This window comes from Caretta caretta, chromosome 2 (genome assembly GCF_965140235.1).
Source record: "Caretta caretta isolate rCarCar2 chromosome 2, rCarCar1.hap1, whole genome shotgun sequence".
Taxonomy (NCBI): domain Eukaryota; kingdom Metazoa; phylum Chordata; order Testudines; family Cheloniidae; genus Caretta; species Caretta caretta.
Genome location: NC_134207.1, coordinates 218062304 through 218084154, shown reverse-complemented (window position 1 = coordinate 218084154; position 21851 = coordinate 218062304). Strand labels below are relative to the sequence as shown.

The 21851-nt window shown below is 40.4% G+C and overlaps 1 long non-coding RNA gene across 3 annotated transcripts in view; it reads left to right on the top strand.

Annotated features, from left to right (window-relative positions):
* LOC125631482 (uncharacterized) overlaps positions 1-21851 on the top strand; it is a 111337-nt gene that overhangs the window by 64636 nt on the left and 24850 nt on the right. For 2 of the 3 annotated variants that reach the window (XR_012667231.1, XR_012667230.1), the window contains exons 3-4: positions 8604-8688; positions 12709-12783. This is a non-coding gene — a long non-coding RNA (uncharacterized LOC125631482). The remainder of the gene's footprint in view (positions 1-8603; positions 8689-12708; positions 12784-21851) is intronic. The other variant, XR_007354960.2, reaches the window with a different exon arrangement.

Genomic DNA, 21851 nt, shown 5'->3' with positions numbered 1-21851 from the left:
AATAAACAGATCTTTGAGCATTTGATCTGAGAAGAGCACAAGGTAAATATTTCCTTTGCCAGGGAAGTAAATTCAGCTGGTGCTAGTCTAGATCTTGTTCTCACTGTAATCAATGGGAACATTTCTCTTCTCTTCATTACATTTAACTTCAAAGGTGAAGGTCAGGACCTGTGATAGGGAAATGAATAACAAGTTGGCTGAATTTGTTATCATGACTGTAGAGCAGGGAGTTGAAAATCTATGGGTCCTTCAATCCGAGAAGCTTCACATATGTGTATGGTATAAAAAATAATGTACAGCATGTGAAACCACCTGCTCTAATTATGCTCCAGGAAATGCCAGAAAACCCCACTATCTAAATGAGTTGCTATTAAGTCATCAAAAACAGCAGTAGATGCCACAAGGTAAATGAGCTTGGAAACACACTCAAAACAAGGGGAAATATTATGTGGATAGAACATCTTTTTTTAGCATGGCCAACAAATTAGAACCTCATTTGACAAGTCAACTTGATTTGATATACTGATATGATAGTTAATGTTCTCCAAGTTGGCACTGATTATCAGCCAGTAAACCCCATAGATCTAAAAGCAAAACCTTCAGTGATGCAATATACTCATATAATGGTCCATTTCAGGGATCGGCAACCTTTGGCATGTAGCCCGTCAGGGAAATTTGCTGGTGGGCTGGGACGGTTTGTTTACCTGCAGCGTCCTTAGGTTCAGCCGATCGCAGCTCCCACTGGCCGCGGTTTAATCTTGATCATCAGGAGTCTAAAGCTTATATATTAAGCTTTGTATCACATCCTCATTGCTTTTGGGACCAACACTACTTTAAAATGAGTAATTCTTTCTGCATCAGAAGTGGGCACCTAAATGGGTCCAGAGATTTTGATCTCTCCTGCTGAAAAGCCTGGCAATGGATCACTTATAAAGGATGTATAGAATTGTCTAGAAGGGTTTTATCAAATTCTCTTTGAGTGACATTTAAAAAAAAATAAGGTTAGTGTTCAGTTTTACTACCTGACTTCTCTGCCCAAATTGAGCATTGTACATATTGGAAATGGATGTGCTTTTAGATTTAGGGTCCTGCTCTCCAAAATAGATAAGCAGCTTTGCTCTGCTTCAATGATATTTACCTTCTCTCTCTTTTGCTCCATGTTTACCAAGAACTTTTTAGTGCGCTATATTTAAAGGCTCCTTTCCCACAGCTCAGCTCTTTGTTTTGCTTGATTCTTTCTGGTACCACAATCAGTAATCAGGGGAGTGGGGTGGGGAAATCTGAACTCTGATTTCACTTTCAGAATATACAGGGAAGAGTAGAAGGGTTGTGAGAGAGCCTTTGTTGGAACATATTTTGTCTTTGAAAAGTAGTATGTGTGGAATGGAATATTAGAAAAATGTCTTTTTTTTCTCCCAAAATAAAAGCTTTGCTTTAATAATCTTTTCCCCAAAGTTCATGGAACACCTGCATTTAAAAAGAATCCTTTAGTAATTGGTTACCATCATTTTCATCTAATCTGTGGGGTCAAATAATCAGATGTCTTCACTTGTGTGTACAAAAATTACATGTGCAGGAAACTTATGGTTATACTTTGCGGTTACAAACACCTACTGAAATTCTAACAGTTTTATGCAGCCCATAACCAAGTTATTGTGTGCGCACAGACGGGTAAAACTGCTACCAGCAAAACGTATTTGGTTTTGATCCCACTGAGTCTTGTGGATTGAAATCCTAACACTTTAACATACATTGTGCATTCATGTATGAGAACCAGAGGAGGCCAGAGAACAGATCTAGTTAATTATCCCATAATATCCTTACAAAACTGAATTTTATTTAAAAAATATTTATTCACTACTCACTAGCCCCTTGCAATGGTAGAAAATTTTCCTCTAACCTATGTCCAAAATCCACTACTGTTTATAGCCCTGATAGACAGGTTTGGTTCTAGGGGCAGGAAATCAAGGCAATTGCCTTGGGTATCAACTTCCAGGGGGCACTATACAGCTGTGCCACTCAGCTTTCTTTTTTTTTTTTTGTTCCTCGCCAATTGGCCGCCTGTCGGGTTTTGGTTTGGTATTTTTGCATCACCACTTGCGCACAGAAAATGTTTCCCACCCTAGCTGGCAAAACAGCTAGGTATGATCTTGCTGGTAGAGTTCCCGCAGCCTACATGCATTTTCCTGCATCAGTTTCCTCATCTCTCTTGAACACTCTTTAGGCTTAGGTCAGAGTCCTTTAAGGAGTCCAGGATCAACTCCCCCACCTCCTGCACATGGTTTCTCCCCCAAATCATAGTCTGTCTCTCTCTCGCTTCCTCCTGTTCAGCCAGTTTACTACTTCCTTTGTTGGTCACACAGTTGAACAGAATCCCTCTGCTGTGAAAGCATGCCCCTCTCTTTTATTTCCCTTGCCAAAGCTTCTTGTGTCTCTTTGAATTCCTCAGAGTCACCACTGAGTCTCCCAGGCTCTGTGGTTTTTAAGACCCAGCATTAATAACTGGTCTCTTAGTTCACCTGTTTGAGAATCTTCCATTCACCAAACCCCAGGTCTCTGCAGGTAGGTTGAAGAAAACTGGTTTCGCCTAGAATGTGGCCATCCCATTGTCCCAAAATGCTCCTATTTGCATGACAGCCATAAAGGTTTAATAAGACTCTATTGTCCCTGAGGCATTCAGTGATACAGCAATTTCATAAGATCAACCAGAATTCATAAGTTGTACATAAACAGATTCCCCAAATTGTCACAACTACATTAAAAGAACATTAAGATTGCAAAGTCAAGCACTAAAATTGAAGGAAATGTCAGAATTAAGGTTGACTGTGTAACTTTAATTCATTCCTTTTGTGTGTGGATGAATTATGATCCAGTCTTTAATTACATGATCACCTACTATTTTTTTCAACAGGATCCCTTCTTCATTCAGTGCGTAGGATGGACTGCTTCGTTCCACTTTTCTGTTTCTCTCTAGGGTGACCATTTATCCTGGTTTTTGGGACTTTTTCTTATATTGGCGCCTATTACCCCCTTCACCTCCTGTCCCGTTTTTTCACAATTGCTATCTGGTAACCCTATATCTGCCTGTCCTGGTCTCTGTGCTCCTGCCACTCTACCATACTTATTCTTATCCCGCTACTCATTCTTCTGCCCCACTTTTTATTGTTTAGTGTAGATTGAATCCTACAAAATTTAGCGGCCAAACTCACAAGTCTCTACTGAGCATGTGTGAACAGAGATTTTTGGAGGCTTTCTAACTTTGCCAAATTTGGATAGATTTTTCATAAAGATGGCAAAAAGCACATTCCTGGCACCAGGGCAAATCCCAAGCCAAAGTTCAAGTCCTGCTCCAAAGCATGGAAGCACCAGAACATCTCAGTGAAAAGTGCTGCAAGATTTTTTTTTATGTAGCAAAGCAACATATATTTTCCCTAACCTTGTTCTGAGAAATGGTTAAACCCTTTTAGCTGAAACTTTTCAAAACAATTCAGCCTGAGATAGAATCCTGCATAGAGAATTTCAGCCTGAATAGTTAAAGTTTGCCAACATTATAAACAGCTGGAAACAAGGTCTTATAATAGAAAGCGTTGACCAACCTTAACTGTAGGTAATGCTATTTATAACACCCATAATAGTGTTTTATAACTATAGAAGTATAGAAATGAAGGACAGAAAATGCCCTTTTCCCACAACTAATAGGATTGTTCTGTACAGCATGTTCTCTAGACCTATGTCCAATTCATTTAAAATGATTCCACAGTACTACTTCCAGAGAGATTATTCTACAATCTAATAACATTTATGAATATTCAGTCTGAAGCTGACTCTGCTAAATTCCATTCTGTTATTCCAAGGCAACTTCCATTGGACTATTCTAAATTCTTCTCTCTTCTCTTCAATTACTTGGTCTTGATTACCTTATTTCCCCTTAGATGTTATTTGAGTAACTGGATACACTGGAATTTAACTGTATTCTATCTAGGTTCTTATACACCCTCCTCATCGAGGTATTGTAACACCTCCCCAGTCAGGGAGATTGTTTGTGAAGGATAGTGGGGGGGTGGTTTTAATATCCACATTGCTATGTGTTTATATTAGAGGAGGCAGGTAGAAGAAATGTGCATTTCTTAAATTCATTTGATCTTTCCTCATGTGTTTTTTGAATTCATTCCCTTCCATCCCTTGTTCATGTTTGTTTCTCTTCAAATTTCTTACACTTTGGCATCTTTCTGGGCAGAGTTGTCCTTAAGAAGAGAGACTATAATATCATGTGATTCTCTGCTTATGCAACCCAAAATATCATTGCCCTTTTTGGGAGGCCACTATATCAGTTTGCAAGCTCATATGTAGTGTGGAGTCCACTTACCTCTCAGTTTTGATTGCCTCTTTAGTGAAAAGCACTACACCAAGTATTTCACAAGTCTGTCTATGATCCTATCAGATTTCGTTGTGGCTCAGTGTTTTATAGCATATTTTCCTTTGTCCATAGTCGCTACCTTAGAATTTGACTGTTTTCTTCCTTTGTGTTGACTGACTGACTGCTTAACTATTCCTTCCCATTCAATATTTTTCCATTAGAAATTTTATCCACTTACTGCACATTTTTACCAGGTAATTGGTATATAAAGTGAACAGAATTAGTGTAACTGCTTATCCTTCTGACACTTCATCTGTCATCTTCATCCAGATCAAACTGCTACCTGTGACAATATATCAAAGACCTTCTAAATCTAATACCTTTCTAATGTCCCTGTTAGATTTTTCTTTCTAGTTCATTACCCTATACAGTAAATACACAATACGTAGAATGCACAATTTGATAGATTGGTGGCGTTTGGGGGGGTTTTGCACTGTATTAAGTGTATTTTGTACTGTATTAAGATTACCTGCTAAACTGTGTTTCGCTTCCCTCTTCCCCTGGAAAAAATATTATAATTTCTCCTTAATGAAATGACAACTTTTAGGTTTTTTCTTTTTGTTGGCCTGGATCAGTGTTTAAAGTCTTTTTTCCAAAAATCCAATATCCAAAATCTATCTATCTGGGTTTTCTTTAAATCCCTGCCTGATAAATACAGTAAGTCCTACACTAACTCCTTTTTGAACCAATCCTCTGACTACCTTAGCAGTTCATTCTTAAAAAGTTTGAGACCAAATAACTGAACATAGCCAAATTTATTGTCTAAAGAATACAGTAGTACAAATTTATTGTCTAAAGTAGTAGAATACATAATACATAAAAGGAGCCATAACCTCCCTCTGAAAAGCAATTCTTATCTCGTAGCATGTTCACCTTACACAGATGCTTCAGAAATGTGTGCTTCAGCTAGTAGTATTTATAGTATGATTTTACAAGTTACAGAACTTTTTACACATCTCTTAAAGTTTAGTCCACTAGTTTGTTTCAGCTTTGGCCTTGGTACCTCCCTGTAAGTTTCCAGTCTTGTTTTGAATACAACATTCCAAGTGTTGATGAGCCATGAGCTAGCTGTACTCGGTATACAGTTTTCACGTATCTTTGCTTTGGCAAGTTTCCTGTTTTCTGATGCCAAAGCTGACTTCAGCTTTGCAAAGTGTTGTCAGATGCTTGAACAGAATTGTGGGACGAGCATAATACATTCAGGTAACATAGCTTCCCAATGCTCCTATATATAATGTATATTATGCTAATATTATGCACATAACACCTATCACTATTGTGTATCATAGACTATCAGGGTTGGAAGGGACCTCAGGAGGTCATCTAGTCTAATCCCCTGCTCAAAGCAGGACCAATCCCTATTTTTTGCCCCAGATCCCTAAATGGCCCCCTCAAGGATTGAACTCATAACCCTGGGTTTAGCAGGCCAATGCTCAACCCACTGAGCTATTGCTCCCCTGAACTACATACTACATCTAACATATATGTCTTGACTAACATCCCTATTGGGTCATGTTGTATAACTTTTAAACTTGATTTCCCTTCATGTATTTTTCCAGCTAGAATTCTTGTCCAGACCTTGTCTGGGTCTACAAAGTCATATCAATATTCTGATATGAAGTAATTTACTGTTGTAAAGGTGTAATTTGAATTACCTTTTCATTTTAAATACAGAAGAATCCTGATTGTCCAAGCAACTTAATTTGGATCATTGGGAGTTCAGGTAAGGAGGAGGCAATAGAATAAACACCAGCAGTACGATTAAAAAAAAAAAAAAGCAATTCCACATAGTCAGGATTCTTTTGTAGTAATGTTCACCTTTTCTACCAATAAATATCCTTTTTCCTCACTTTGGGAGGACATATCAGTTGATCGTTTACCTCTTGTTGCTCCTATACTTGAAAAAAATTGTCTTATCCTCTTAGAAATGGTAATTTTATCCATTTATAACTTTGATTTTGTAATCATTTTTATGCTGTAGAATTTTCCCAGTTCTCTCTTCACTTGGATTTCCCTTGTATCAATCTTTTCCCTGCCTTTGCTATTTGATTTTTTTATTCACCTACTTAGGCTTTATTTATCTTGGATAGATGGCATTATTATCCCCCTTCCGTTGATGTTAGGGAGAAATCAGACTCCACAGATTGTACATGTTTTAAGAATTAAGATTATCCAGTATGATAGAATCCCAAAGGCCAAAAGATTTTTTTCAAAGTATGCATATATATTTTTCTTAAAGTTTATATCAAGGAGAAATCTCTCCCACCTCTCTCCTGTTTACTCTGTTTGGAAACACTCTGGCCTGTATTGTGTCTTTTAGAGCTACTGCTGTGAGAGGAAGTCTGGAGCTTACAGCATCAGTGGCAATTCTCAAATGCATTCTGATTGTGTTGAACACTATGGGGAAGTGCATATAGGAGGGGCAGATGCTACATCTTGTAACAGGTTGCAGCATGCACTCTCCAGTCAGCCCTGCACTGTCCCTTATGTAGCTAGCTATCTCGTTCTTTAACACTACCTTCTTTGGCTCTGTAGTGTCACTAACATCCTCCCTTTTGTGTTCACAAAGTTCATACACTGGTTATTTCTGGCTGCCTCTGTGTAGGTGCTTGTGGGTTCCCTGTTCTCTTCTTCACCAGCACTTATGCATCTGGCCTTCTTAGGTTAGTCAATAATATCTTCTCCCCAAGTTCTCATTTTCTTTTACTGTTCCCTAGGACAATCCTCTGCTGTGATGCTATGAAGTTGTTGCTTCATTTTTCTAGTGGCCGATCTCTAAATCGCTTCCAGATCTCACTTTTCAGAGAGGAACTGTCTGGACATTGCTAAACCATCACTGCTGCTTCAGACACACCAGTTTAGCACCTGCAGAATTTACTCGAACTGACTTTCTTAAAAATCCCTCAGGGTTGGAGCACAAAAACACACTTTTAAGTTCTTTCTATTCTGTGCACCAACAATTTCTCTCTCATTCTCGGTGACTGCAGTCTAAAGAAGGTAAAATTTTTCCGGTAAAAGATAATTTGTTAAACTGAGCCTCCAGGATTCGTTCCAGTTAATGCTCTCATTTTTTTATGTTCCATCCAATTTTTATCTATCTTGCAGCTATAATGAATATAGAAAAATAATATTTGACGTTTGATTTATGACTAAATTTATATGCAAGTTGTTTACGACTAAGGAATCATCTTGAGCTACCAGAGTTTCCAAGAACTGCAGTGGCAACACACTTCCCAGCTGTCCCTGGCTGTAGTCCCAGACCGGAACTTGGGCTCATAGCCAATGGTGACACGACAGTATGGTAGTGGAAACTGTCATCCTTCAAATGAATTCCTTTCTCCCCATCTCTGCTAACATCTCGCTCTTAGGAAACTAGTTAATTCTATACCTGGGACCTTGCTGTTGCTAGGTTTTTTGGAAGGCCCTAGGCCGTTGGGGACTCTGTTGCAGGGTGTAGGAAGGGTTTCTAGCTACTTTCAGACAGGATGGGTAGGAATTCCTCTGACAAATTCTGCTTCCCACTTATGGGAACCCTATCTGCTACCCCCGATTGCGCTCCTCATCCTTTTCCACTGGTTCTTAGAAAGTCCTTCAAGGCCATGAGTGAGCAGTTTGAAGGGATATGGACCCTTGCATGGAGCTCAGTGTGAAGCAGACACCATGACAAAATGAGGAGAGGTATGCAGAAGATTCGACGTGGGTTGTGGTGGAGGGTTATGGAAGTGCAGGGAAGTAGGAGCACTATTCTGGTGGTGGAAGAACATACACTGAGAAACTGAAGATGAATAAGAATACAGAGAATCTACTAACTCAGCTTCATTGTTCTTAAAGATTATATGGTACCTGACAAACAGAGGCTGGGATAACGCTGTTGTCTAATTTCCAAGTCTGCATAGTGTGACATAACTGTCACTTTCCGCTACATCGTAACTAAACTAACAGTTCTTAGTTAGCAGTTTTAGGATACTCTTATAAAAATACAAGATTTTACAGAAATTGCTCAACACACTAAAGTATTGCCATTAACAAACTAATCGTTTGGACCATTATTGTAGAATCCTGTATACTTTTAAAATAAGGGTATCATGTTAAAACCAAATTAATTACTACTGTAATTTGTTTAAAACTGTGATTTTGGTCAGGTTTGGGAGCACATTATTTTTAATCTAACTGCTTTTTTTGGTAGAACCTATGCCCTGTCCATGAGGGTGTAGCCAGATGAGTGGATTGAAGAAGCACGGGGAATGTTACAGGGTGTGAGTTTGCACATGGTGAGCTAGGAGGGTCGTCTTCGTTTTCCTTTTTTTTTGGTGATCTGGTGTAATTCATTGCATGTTTTAATGATTCATGTACAGTCATTGTGCTTAAAATTCTTCCAGTTTTGTCTATGATAAAGTTACATTATTATGTGCACAATTTCATATGGTTAATATGGGGAATGCTTACAGCCTGTTATTTTCTAAAGTGACTGACAACTGCTTAAGCAAGACCTAAAAGTTGGATAACTACCTAAAGTTTTAGAAGAAGTCTTAATAAACCAACATAAACAAAAGACCCAGATATGATGTTTTCTAAGCACTTGTGTCAGGTTTGTTAGAGTGCTTGGATACTGTGGTGATGAGAGCCATAAACGTACCTATATAGATATATGGCACAGCAAATTTTATTAACTGCATAAGTACTCAGCTCAGCCTGAGTCTGCTCAGGCCTCTGGAAACCTCTAATTCACACTGGGTGTGCACATAGGCGTAACACAGCTATTGGCACAATCGCTACCGTACTAATACATCATCATCATCTTATTTGCATAGTCACTCCAGCACTTGAGATTTATCCTTACATAAAGCAACATGGCCAGTGCAAGCCCTTCACCTCAATGACTCCTTACTTTAAAAAGAATACAGAATTATAGATTGAGTATAGTAATTTCTAACATTCTCCCCTGTCACTCACTTCCCCCAAAGTCGTTCGCTGTCCCCTCTACTGAGACTTATGTGCTACCTGCAGAGCTGGAGTGGGAGGAGCTGATGTGGAGCCTACCAGCCTGCCCAATTGGGATGGGGGTGGGGGAGTTGGGGGCGGTCCCTGGAGCGAGGGGCCTGAGAAAGCCAAGGCTCTGGGAGGTTGAGAAGACAGAACGGACTGTCACGGGCAGAGACCCAGCTACTGGATCTGCTCCTTAAATACCGTGCACTGTCAGGATCCCTCTTCCTCCAGCAGCAGCTGCTCTTCCTGCCCTCCCAGTGGTGGAGGCCGATTGTGATTACTGCAGTAACTGGACCTTTTGGAATCCAGTCAGTAGTACTGACTGGACACTGCACAGGTCCTCTTTCGACTCAACTTTCTGGTTGAAAACTGGACACCTGGCAACCCTAAAAGGGGCCCATTTATAATCCATGAAATTTTTGCCCTGGCTGCTTCAACAGTACAGCTATAGAATGAGACTGAAGAGCCAGTTCGTCACTGGCAATTAAAATATCTTTCTTGTGCTGGCAAAGCATGGTTTTATGTCTCTGCAAGATTGAACGAATGACTGCTACTAATGTTTTGCTCATTAACTGGTAAGTGGAGGCCATCACAGGCAGAAATGTGGGCTTTAGCTCCAGCTGCTGTTTCTAATGTTGCAGAAAGCTCTCTGCAGTTCATTAAATTCAACTTCAGGCAATTACAAAAACTGCTGGCTAATTATTTCTTCTTCTTTTCCCTAAAGTCTAACCTCATGTCACTACCATCCCCTAGCAGGCTGGAGCTGCACAATTGTCTGTTATACTTCTTTCTTGGGGAACTGGAAAAAACAAAAGCTATATAGAGGAGACGGCACGATTAATTGCATTGTTAAAAATAATAGAATACCATTTATTTAAATATTTGTGGATGTTTTCTACATTTTCAAATATATTGATTTCCATTACAACACAGCATACAAAGCGTACAGTGCTCACTTTAACATTTATTTTTATTACAAATATTTGCACTGTAAAAAACAAAAGAAATTCACCTAATACAAATACTGCAGTGCAAACTCTATCATGAAAGTTGAACTTACAAATGTGGAATTACGTACAAAAAATAGCTGCTCTCAATAACAAAACACTGCAAAACTTTAGCACCTACAAGTCCATTCAGTCCTACTTCTTGTTCAGCCAATCGCAGACAAACAAGTTCTTTTTAAATTTCTAGGAGATAATGCTGCCTGCTTCTTGTTTACAGTGTCATCTGAAAGTGAGAACAGGCATTTGCATGGCATTGTTGTAGCTGGCATCACAATATATTTACATGCCAGATGCGCTAAAGAGTCATATGTCCTTGCATGCTTCAACCACCTTTCCGGAGGCCATGCATCCCTGCTGATGATGGGTTCTGCTCGATAACAGTCCAAAGCAGTGCAGACCAACACATGTTTATTTTCATCATCTGAATCAGATGCCACCAACAGAAGGTTGATTTTCTTTTTTTGGTGGTTCGGATTCTGTAGTTTCTGCATCAGTGTATTGCTCTTTTAAGACTTCTGAAAGCATGCTCCACATCTTGTCCCTCTCAGTTTTTGGAAGGCACTTCAGATTCTTAAAGCTTGGGTCAAGTGCTGTAGCTATCTTTAGAAATCTGATATTGGAACCTTCTTTGTGTTTTGTCAAATCTATAGTGACAGTGTTCTTAAATCAAACAACATGTGCTGGGTCATCATCCGAGACTACCAGAACACAAGAATATATGCCAGAATGTGGGTAAAACCATGGAGCAGGAGACATACAATTCTTCTCCAAGAAGTTCAGTCACAAATTTAATTAACACCTTTTTTTTTTTAAACAAGCATCATCAACATGGAAGCATGTCCTCTGGAATGGTAGTTGAAGCATGAAGAGGCATATGAATGTTTGGCATATCTGGCATGTAAATACCTTGCAATGCTGGCTACAAAAGTGCCATGTGAACACCTTTTCTCACTTTCAGGTGACACTGTAAATAAGAAGCGGACAGCATTATCTCCCGTAAATGTAAACAAACTTGTTTCTCGTAGCAATTGGCTGAACAAGAAATAGGTCTGAGTGGACTTGTAGGCTCTAAAGTTTTACATTGTTTTGTTGTTGAGGCTAGTTATGTAATAAAAATCTACATTTGTAAGTTGCACTTTCATGATAACAAGATTACACTACAGTACTTGTCTGAGGGGAATTGAAAAATACTATTTCTTTTGTTTATCATTTTTACAGTGTAAATATTTGTGATCAAAACTAATATAAAGTGAGCACTGTACACTGTATTCTGTGTTGTAAGTAAAATCAATATATTTGAAAATATAGAAAAACATCCAAAATATTTAATAAATTTCAATTGGCATTCTGTTGTTTAACAAAAATAAAAGGAGTACTTGTGGCACCTTAGAGCCTAACCAATTTATTTGAGCATAAGCTTTCGTGAGCTACAGCTCACTTCACTTCAGCTGTAGCTCACGAAAGCTTATGCTCAAATAAATTGGTTAGTCTCTAAGGTGCCACAAGTACTCCTTTTCTTTTTGCGAATACAGACTAACACGGCTGCTACTCTGAAACCTGTTGTTTAACAGTGCAATTAAAACTGCAATTAATCCCAATTATTTTTTTAATTGCAAAAATTGTTTTTGAGTTAATCATGTGAGTTAACTGTGATTAACAGCACTAGAAATTAGAAAAGTAGAATGTGATGAATGAGGGAGCAATAAGTGGATATGAGTAACAGTGACTGAAATTAATTATGCATTTGATTTTTCACATATTTTCTGTAACCATGGCAGTGTCATGGTGGATAAATTACTACATTTAAAAGAAAAAAAGCAGGGGAGTGAAGTATTCTAAAAGATTACCTCATGCTGTGAAATACTAGAGTTAGGAGAATGGGAGGTACAGTTGATGCAAAGGAGGACCTCTCAAACTACAGAAACAAAACGGAAAAGCTCCTGAGATTGTGGCATATTCCCCTCCTCCCCTGCCCATTTCCTACTCTGAATGGGCATTGCAGTGGACCATTAACTTGCTACTATGTGTCAATGTTGGTAGGCTGATCCCTCCATTACAGGAATCTCAAATATTTTCATAAAGTGGCCCACACCATCGTGACAAGATTGCCTTGTGGTCACCTCCTCTCCCACTCATGACTGCATAACATCCCCATGGCAACTTTGTGAAAAGCAATATTGGCCAAGTATTGGTGTAATTGTCTGTATGTGGCCAAGTGTGGTGGTGTTTTTTTTTAAAAGTTAGTCATGCTGTCTGCTTGTGTGGTCTTCATTGCCCTCTCTATTCTGTTTCTCTTAGATGGAAACTAAGAGGAAAGCCATTGCCATGCAGCCTGGTAGCATCCTGCACCACTCCGTGGGTCCACTCTGAGCTGTAAGATTATACATCAATTTACTGAATTTGTAGAGCACATGAGATTCTTTCTGGATAGAAAGTGCTATTTAAGTACAAGATATAATTAGTGTTATTTATTAAAACAGCAATGGATTTAGAGACAATAGCATTAGTTCATGTGGAATCTCTATATCTTTTACTGCACAGTCAATACAAATGTGTAAGTACTTTTGCAAGGAAGAAGGGTATAACGGACTATTGTTGAGATCTAGTCTGTCACTGCCCTGCTATGCGACCTGAGATTACATCCCTTTACCTCTTTCTGCCTCAGATTCCCCGTAGGTCTCGTGAATAATTTCTGAAACTTTCATAACCTTAATCAGGAGTTAAAAGATGCAAGTTAGGATCTTGACAAAAAGGGGTGAAATGGCCAGTTATAAATGTAAATGCTTTGAACAACAACAAAAACATATTTTTCATAAAATAAATGCTGAAATTTGCTTCAGGAATCCCATGTATTTATTGGAGCCGTTGGTTTAAAACAAATTAACTGATGAGAAAAATCAGGGTTGGCTTGTTTTTTGTGGGAAATGAGTGTTGAAGTAGAGTCTAAAGGTTGAAATATGTAATTGTTCCTGCAAGCTATAGGATACAAATGCATTAGAAATATTTAAACATGGGCTTATTTTATATTCAGAACTTTCAAATTCCAGTTACCTGTTTAAGATGCATTGATGTAACTGAAAGCAGAATTTGGGCCATATGTGTTTTAGCAGATGTTCAAAAAGAGGAAGTTTGAATGCAAACATAGCTTATATAGGCAATCTTGTAACTAGAAGAAAATGCACATAATTTGGTGGTATGTCAGCTTCAATTATGGATTTGTATTCTTTGTGTAAATATCTCTCTAGTGTGTGTTAAGGGCTCGCATATCCCTAGGATTCAATGGGGATGGTTCTCTTTACATCTGTAAAGTGTTAACGTTGTCTGTTTGAAGTCAGTATATTTATTGGCCAAAGAAGGCACCTCCAGTTCTGCATTTCTCCATCACATAGAGCCTTCATGTTTCAGGTGTGTGCAAACACTGAGAGATAAGCTATGTTTTTAAAAGGAGGAATATTGGGGTTGAAACTTAAGCAAGTCACTCTTTTGTAAAGATAAATATTGACAGGGACTGATGACTGCAAAGGATTGGTAATGTGATATAAAGCCTCTCACTTTTAAACAACTGGCTTGAATCCTACCCAGGTTGCTGATGCCTGAACAAGCGGAACAGCTGATGGCTGTCTGGTGGTCTATGTAAACTGCATTTGTGGTTTCATTTCTGTTCCTAACAGTTAGTTTTACAAAAGAAACAAACACTGCAGTTTGTCAGCAGACTGCCTAGACAAGCTAATGACCATAAACATGGGCATGAATTCATGAGCATTCTCAAGCCCTCAGAGGGAAGTGTGACCGCTAAATCATCATTGAAGTATTCCAACTGCCTAGTGTGGGGAAGTTTCTATTGCAACAACTATGCGTGTTCTATGGATTAAAAAACTACTTCATTCTGAGTTTCTCCTTGATATCCTTAATGAGCATTGATCGCTCACACAATTACATTAGAATACACTTTTTTCCTTCAGTGATTTGATCTGAAAATTCTAATCGATAGGAAAATAGTTGACAGACTTTTTCTTTTATAATATATATCTTCTTTTATAGCTTATTGCAAGATATAGTTTGAATAGTAAAATAATCATCAGAACATCCATGTAAAATACAGGTATGAAAAGGAAATGGGCTTGATGTGAACATATATTAGTTACAGTAGTCCTGAACCCTGTATAAGATGGGGGGGAAGGAGTCATTATCATCCAAGTTTCTAATTTACCACCGTAAGCTAAGGGAACATAGAATTACATACTGGGACAATAACAGTCTATTACAACATGCAATAGTCATTTATTCTTTGTATTACAATTCTCAGTGAGGGAGTGTCCCCTGTGCTGAGCATTGAATGAACATAAGGGACAGTCCTTGCCCTGAAGTTTATGATCTTAGTTAATACAAAACCGCAATGTATAACAAACAGATGGCATGGTGGGGAGAGGATGATAGTAACATGTATGGACTAGGTAAATGTATAATTACCTGGTTGCAGGGCTTTCATAGACATAGTTGCAGTTGTGATGCGGTGGGGAGAGGGAAGTAAGGGCAGTTTGAGAGGGAGTGTGTATGTTTTCAAGTATGATGATGAACTCTATGGGTTCAAACTTGTTAAAGTTATATGATACCTACTCTGATAAAGCATGAGACAGCAATCAGTATAAATCAAAGGCCATTCCAGGTAAGCATGAAATGTGCCATTTGTTCTCAGCACTGAGATGCAGTGGAGGCATATGAAGAAAGTTGTTAAGGGATAGGAGAGCAGGTACCATATGGCACACATCACCCTTGCTTAGCTTTTCTGTCACAGCTTCGTATTCTGTCTGTGAGTTTAAGCCCAAGGTCATGTACACAACTTAGGTTTGCCTTTATAAATATTTAAATGCACATAACTCCAGGCTCCCAATTATTAGGCAGACACAGGAAATAGTAAGGGTGGGATTTGATCATTAGAAATATAGATGACTGGGAGAACCATATGGTGAATTGCCTGGCAGGTGTGGAGTTTGCTGATCTCTTGACACATCTAGACAGGCTTATGTGCAGTGCTAGGGAGGAGCCGGTGGTCATGGTACATGTTAAGTACCAATGACCTAGGGAAAGGTAGGAGAGAGGTCCTGGAGGCCAAATTTAGGCTGCTAGGTAAGAGATTGAAGTCCACGACCCCCTCTGAAATGCTTCCAGTTCCACATGCAGGGTCAGCGACAGGCATCATTGGGTCTCAGTGCATGAATAAGATGATGGTGTAGGGAGGAGGGGTTTATAAGGAATCACTGAAACTTTTGGGGACGGAGGAGCCTATACACGAAGGATGGCCTCCACCTCAATGGAACCAAATTGCTGGCATGTAAAATTAAAAAGGTTGTAGAGGAGTTTTTAAATTAAGGACGGGGGGTGGGGAAGGGGGAGGAGAAGCTGACAGATGCAGAGGAGCACACAGTTCAGACAGAGACATCCCTTAGGGGAGAATGTATTAATGGGGATTCTCAGTATCCTCATAAGGAGTAGAGGATGGAAGTTGATAAAATACAGGTAGGAACTGAAGAGAAACAATCAAATGAAAAAGAGCCCAATTCAATTACATCACATAATGGTAGACAGCTAAAAAGTGACAAATTTTATAAGTGCTTTTATACAAATGCAAGAAGACTAAATACTAAGATAGGTGAACTTGAGTGCTTCTGAGGATTTGATATAATAGACATCACAGAAACTTGGTGGAACAATGATAATTGGTGAGACATGGTGATACCAGGTTACAAAATATATAAGAATGACAGGTCATGCTGTTGAGGGAGTGACGTTATCTGTGAAAACGCATAGAGTCAAATATAGAAAAAATCTTAAGTGAATCAAACTACCATAGAATCTCTAGGGATAGAAATTCCATGCTTGAATAATAAGAATATAGCAGTAGGAATATACAACTGACCACATGACCAGGATGGTGATTGTGAAATGCTCTGGTAGAACGGAGAGGTTATAAAAATAGAAAACTCAATATAATGGAGGATTTCAACTCTCTCTACACTGACTGGGTACATGTCACCTCAGAACAGGATGCAGACAGAAAATTTCTTGACACCATAAATGACCGCTTGGTGGAGCAGCTAGTGCTGGAAACCACAAGAGGAGAGAGATTTCTTGATTTGGTCCCATGTGGAGCACAGGATCTGGTCCAAGAACTGTTTGGTAATAGCTACCATAATATAATTAAATTAAATATTCTTGTGGGGGACGGGGGAAACACCAAAGAAATCCACCCTACTAGCATTTAACTTTGGAAAAGGGAACTACACAAAATGAGGAAGCTAGTTAAATGGAAATTAAAAGGTACAGTCACACAAGTGAAATGTCTGCAAGCAGCCTGGAAACTTAAAAGCACCATAATAGAGGCTCAAATTAAATAATAGTAGGACCACCAAAAAAGTGCCACCATGGCTAAACAACAAAGTAAAAGAAGCTGGAAGAGGCAAAAGGGCATCCTTTAACAATTGAAAGGTAAATCCTTGTGAGGAAAATAGAAAGGAGCATAAACTCTGGCAAGGCAAGTGTAGAAGTAGAAGTAGGCAGGCCAAAAAAAGTTGGAGACTTTGGCAAGTTGCTCTTCAAGTTCTAGCAGCAAAAAATTCTTTAAGTACATCAGAAGCAGGAATCCTGCCAAACTATCAGTGGGCCACTAGCTGGCTGAGGCACTGAGGGAAGGTAAGGCCATTGTGGAGAAGCTGAATGAATTCTTTGCATCAGTCTTCACTGCAGAGAATATGGGGAAGATTCCCACACCTGAGTCACTCTTTTTAGCTCACAAATCTGAGCAACTGTCCCAGATTGAGGTGGCAGTAGAGGTGGTTTTGGAACAAATTGATAGCTTCAACAGTAATCAATCACCAGGAGTAAATGGTATTCACCCAAGAGTTTTGAAAAAAACCTCAAATACAAAATTGCAGAGCTACTGACACTGGTATGTAACCCCTCTTTTAAATCAGTTTCTGTACCAAAGGACTGGAGGATAACTAATGTGACCTCAATTTAAAAAAAACCCCAAAACCTCCTGAGGTAATCCTGGCAATTACAGGCCAGTAAACCTAACTTCAGTGCCAGGCAAATTGGTTGAAAGTACAGTAAAGAATGGAATTATCGGTCACATAGATGAACACGATTTGTTGGGGAAGTCAGCATGGCTTTCGTAAAGGGAAATTATCCCTCACCAATCTATTAGAATTCTGGGAGGACGGTCAACAAACATATGGACAAGGGTGATCCACTGGATATAGTGTACTTGGACTTTCAGAAAGCCTTTGACAAGGTCCCTTACCAAAGGTTCTTAAGCAAAGTAAGTTGTCATGAGGTAAGGGAGACGGTCTTCTCAGGGATCAGTAACTGGTTAAAAGACAGAAAACAAAGGGTAGGAATAAATGGTCAGCGTTCACAGTGGAAAGAGGTAGAGGCATTCCCCAAGGACTTGTAGTGGGACCAGTGCTATTCAACATATTCATAAATGATCTGGGAAAGGGGTAAACAGTGAGGTAGCAAAATTTGCAGATGATACAAAATTACTCAAGATAGTTAACTCCAAAGCAGACTGTGAACAGCTACAAAGGGATCTCACAAAACGGCAGATGAAATTAAATGTTGATAAATGCAGAGTAATACACATTGGCAAAATATAACCCCAACTTTACATACAAAATGATGGGTTCTAAATTAGCTCAAGAAAAAGATCTTGGAGTCATTGTGGACTGTTCTCTGAAAACACCAGCTTAGCTTAATGTACCGTGGCAGTCAAAAAAAACTAACAATGTTAGGAAAGGGATAGATAATAGAACAGAAAATATAATACCACTATATACATCCCAGGGATGCCCACACCTGAATACTGAGTGCAGTTCTGATCACCCCATCTCAAAAACATATATTTGAAAAGATACAGAAACAGGCATCAAAAATGATTAAGGCTATGGAACAGAGTCAAATGAGGAAAGATTAAGAAGACTGGGACTTTTCAGCTTGGAAAAGAGACGACTAAGAGGGGATATGATAGAGGGCTATAAAATAGTGACTGGTGTGGATAACAACCATAAGGAGAGTGTTATTCACTCTTTCACATAACACAAGAACCAGGGGTCACTCATGAAATTACTAGGCAGGTGGTTTAAAACATACAAAAGGAATTACTACTTCACACAACACACAGTCAACCTGTGGAACTTGTTGCCAGGTGATGTTGTGAAGGCCAAAACTATAACAGGGTTCAATAAAAGAACTACATAAGTTCATGGAGGATGGGTCTATCAATGGATATTAGCCAAGATGGTCAGGGATGCAACCCCATTTTCTGGGCCTCCCTAGCCTCTATTTGCCAGAAGCTCAGAGTGGACAAAAAGAGGGTGGGATCACTTGAGTGCCTGTTCTGTTCATTTCTTCTAAAACACCTGGCATTGGCCACTGTTGGAAGAGAGGATATTGGATGGACCATTGGTCTGATCTAGTATAGCCAGTCTTATGTTCAGCACGTAATAAAAACAAATGTGGTGCGTTACCTTTTTGATGTAGACTAATTCTTCCTCTATTGGGACTTAAGGATTAGATGTTCCAAACACTTCATCTATTAACTTTACAGTTAGGAATTTAAAGGAGGACTGTCATCTCAACTTAGAATTTTAAAGGGGATTTCCCAGCTTCATATGAAGTAGGAATGGAGGGAGAATCAGTGTTTCTAATATGAACAGGTAAACTGACAGCAAAGTTGAGCTTCTGAAATATCTGGCAGGATGACACATTTATATCTTTTAACTCTATCCTTGGCACCCCACTTTTTGAAGTTATGTTCTCAGAAATGTCAACCATGCCTGAATGGTTTTCAAATGCAGTCTGCTCTGATGAGCAGGGACTTTGCCCTCAGAAGAGTTCCTTTGTAAAATAATTATTTTGCTCTTAATAGGGCCTGGAATTGGAACAAGATTGTAAAGCTCCTGCCAATAATAATTTTGGAAAAAATTGTCATCAGTTATTCTCATTATCCTCAAGAGCATTTCCCATCTTTTTGAAATAGCACTCTCCTGTCCAGAAAAGATGAAGTTCTGGACCTGCTGGAGAAGGCAGGTAGGGAGGTGAATGAGAGTGTGAAACTCACACTCTGTTTTCAGTAAAATAATTATTTTACATATGTTGTTTTACAGATCATTATTTAAATGATGATAATCACATTTGAAGCAATCCCACAAACATTTTGTACATTGTAAATTGTGTAATGTATTTTGTAAATAATTATTTACAAACATCAGCAAAAAAGGTACATGCTGCTGAAGTATCAGGTGTCAGTCATTGCTGGAGGCAGGTTTCAGGGCTAGATGTCTCCACATGCGGGTGTACATGCGCACCATGCACTGGAGCTGGACATTTTTCAGCAGCAGAGTCCATTGACCTGCACGGTCATCTTACATGGCTCTGTGCTCCATGCAAGGTTATAAGAGGCCATGCGGGACAACACGCCCTCAGTCCACCTTTTACCGCTGCATATGGGAGGGGAAGGTGGGCAGGTATTGGAATACAAATAGAGACCACACATCTTGAAGAACTTCCTGTTACAGGTAAGTAACCTCCTCTTCTTCATCAAGCGATGATCCCTCTATGTATTCCAAATGTGGGTGAGTACGGAGCAGTGATCAACTTGGGAGGTGGGTGTGAGGATGTGATCATGAAGTGATCATGAATCTCAGGGTTGGAAGGGACCTCAGGAGGTCATCTAGTCCAACCCCCTGCTCAAAGCAGGACCAAATCTCCAATTTTTGGCCCAGATCCCTAAATGACCCCCTCAAGGATTGAACTCACCACCCTGGGTTTAGCAGGCCAATGCTCAAACCACTGAGCTATCCCTCCCCCTGAAATGGGTAAGGCCTGCTGCAGGATTGCACGTCGTACAGTCATGTTGGTGGCATAGTGCGCTGTAAAGATGTGGCCAGGGTGCCCTGTTGTTGCCCAGCCGACCTGGTGCCAGGGCTCATCCACCAGGGAAACAGAGGTGGGTGCATGCACCCACATGGAGTGTTCAGTGATCCTGCCCGAATGGTGTTGAGTTGGAGTGCACATAGCATTATGTAATGCACTTAGAGATCCAATTGGATAGGCATTGCGAGGAAGGGGCCAGCCTTCTTGACCGTTCTTCGAAGGCTACAAAGAGGCATGGGGAGGCACAAAATGCACGAGTCCTGTCCAAGTAGAAGGCTAGAACCCTGCGGATGTTCAGGGAGTGCAGCATCCTGTCCACGGAAGTGGCATGTGGTTTAAGATGGAAGACCGGAAGGTGGATGGACTGGTTAAGGTGAAACTCGGAGACAACCTTTGGGAAGAACTTAGGATGAAGGTGCAGGGAGACCTTGTCTTTATGGAAAACTGTACACATGGGGTCAGCGATCATGGCCAACAATTCATTGACCCTCTGGATAGAAGTGATGGCCATGAGGAAGAGGACTTTCATGGATAGGTGGGCAAGGGAGCATGTGGCCTGTAGTTCCAATGGCAGCTGGGTGAGGTATGCCTGGAGGTCCAGGAGGTATGCCGTGTGGGGCAGTATGTTGTGGGGGAGACACCAGTTGCAGAGGTGGATGGCCTCTGTGTACAGTGACAGGGATCTGGTGCCACCCAGTCTGTGTACACCACGGTGGTGGTGTTGTCCAAGAGGATCTGGACGTGTTGGTTGCAGAACAGAGGCAGGAACATGTAGTAGGCCCAGCAGACCATGTGCAGCTCTAGTGTGTTGATGTGCATGTGCGTCTGCCTATGAGGCCAGCCACACTACACAGGGGAAGTGGACAATTGTGTGCCCCACCCTGCCAGGGAGGCGTCTGTGGTGAGGGTGGCCATGGGGATGGGGGTGCCTCTGAGCACTTTGGTAGGATTGGTCTACCAGGTAAAAGAGGAGCAGACCAAGCTGGGGACGGTCAAGGACAAGTCCAGGTGGGTGATGTGGGGCCTGCAGAATGAGAAGAGCCACAGCTGTAGGCAGCACATAGGGAGATGCATGTGTGGTGTCACATAGGTGCAAGCTGCCATGTGGCCAAGGAGGCAGAGAAAGAGTGCACTGTCGAGTGCAGGTTGAAGCTCAGCATCTTCATGAGGGTGGAAAAGTGGTCTGCCAGTAGGAAGGCTTGCACTGAGACACAATACAGGCACGTTCTGATTAAGTGGATCATCTGCATCAGGAGGAGCATGGATTTTGCCTCATTGACACAGGCGCCCAGCGAGGTGAGAAGTGACTGGAGGGCTGCAACTGCTGTTGTCCTCTCGGTGAGGGACGGACCCATCTGCAGCCAATAGTCCAGGTAGGGGAATACAAAGTGCCCATGCTGGCTGCTATGACCACAAAGACCTCGGGGGCTGTGGTGAAGCCTAATGGAAGGACCCTGAATTGATAGTGACTGTTGCCTGCATGGAAGCAGAGGACTTTGCGGTGGGCT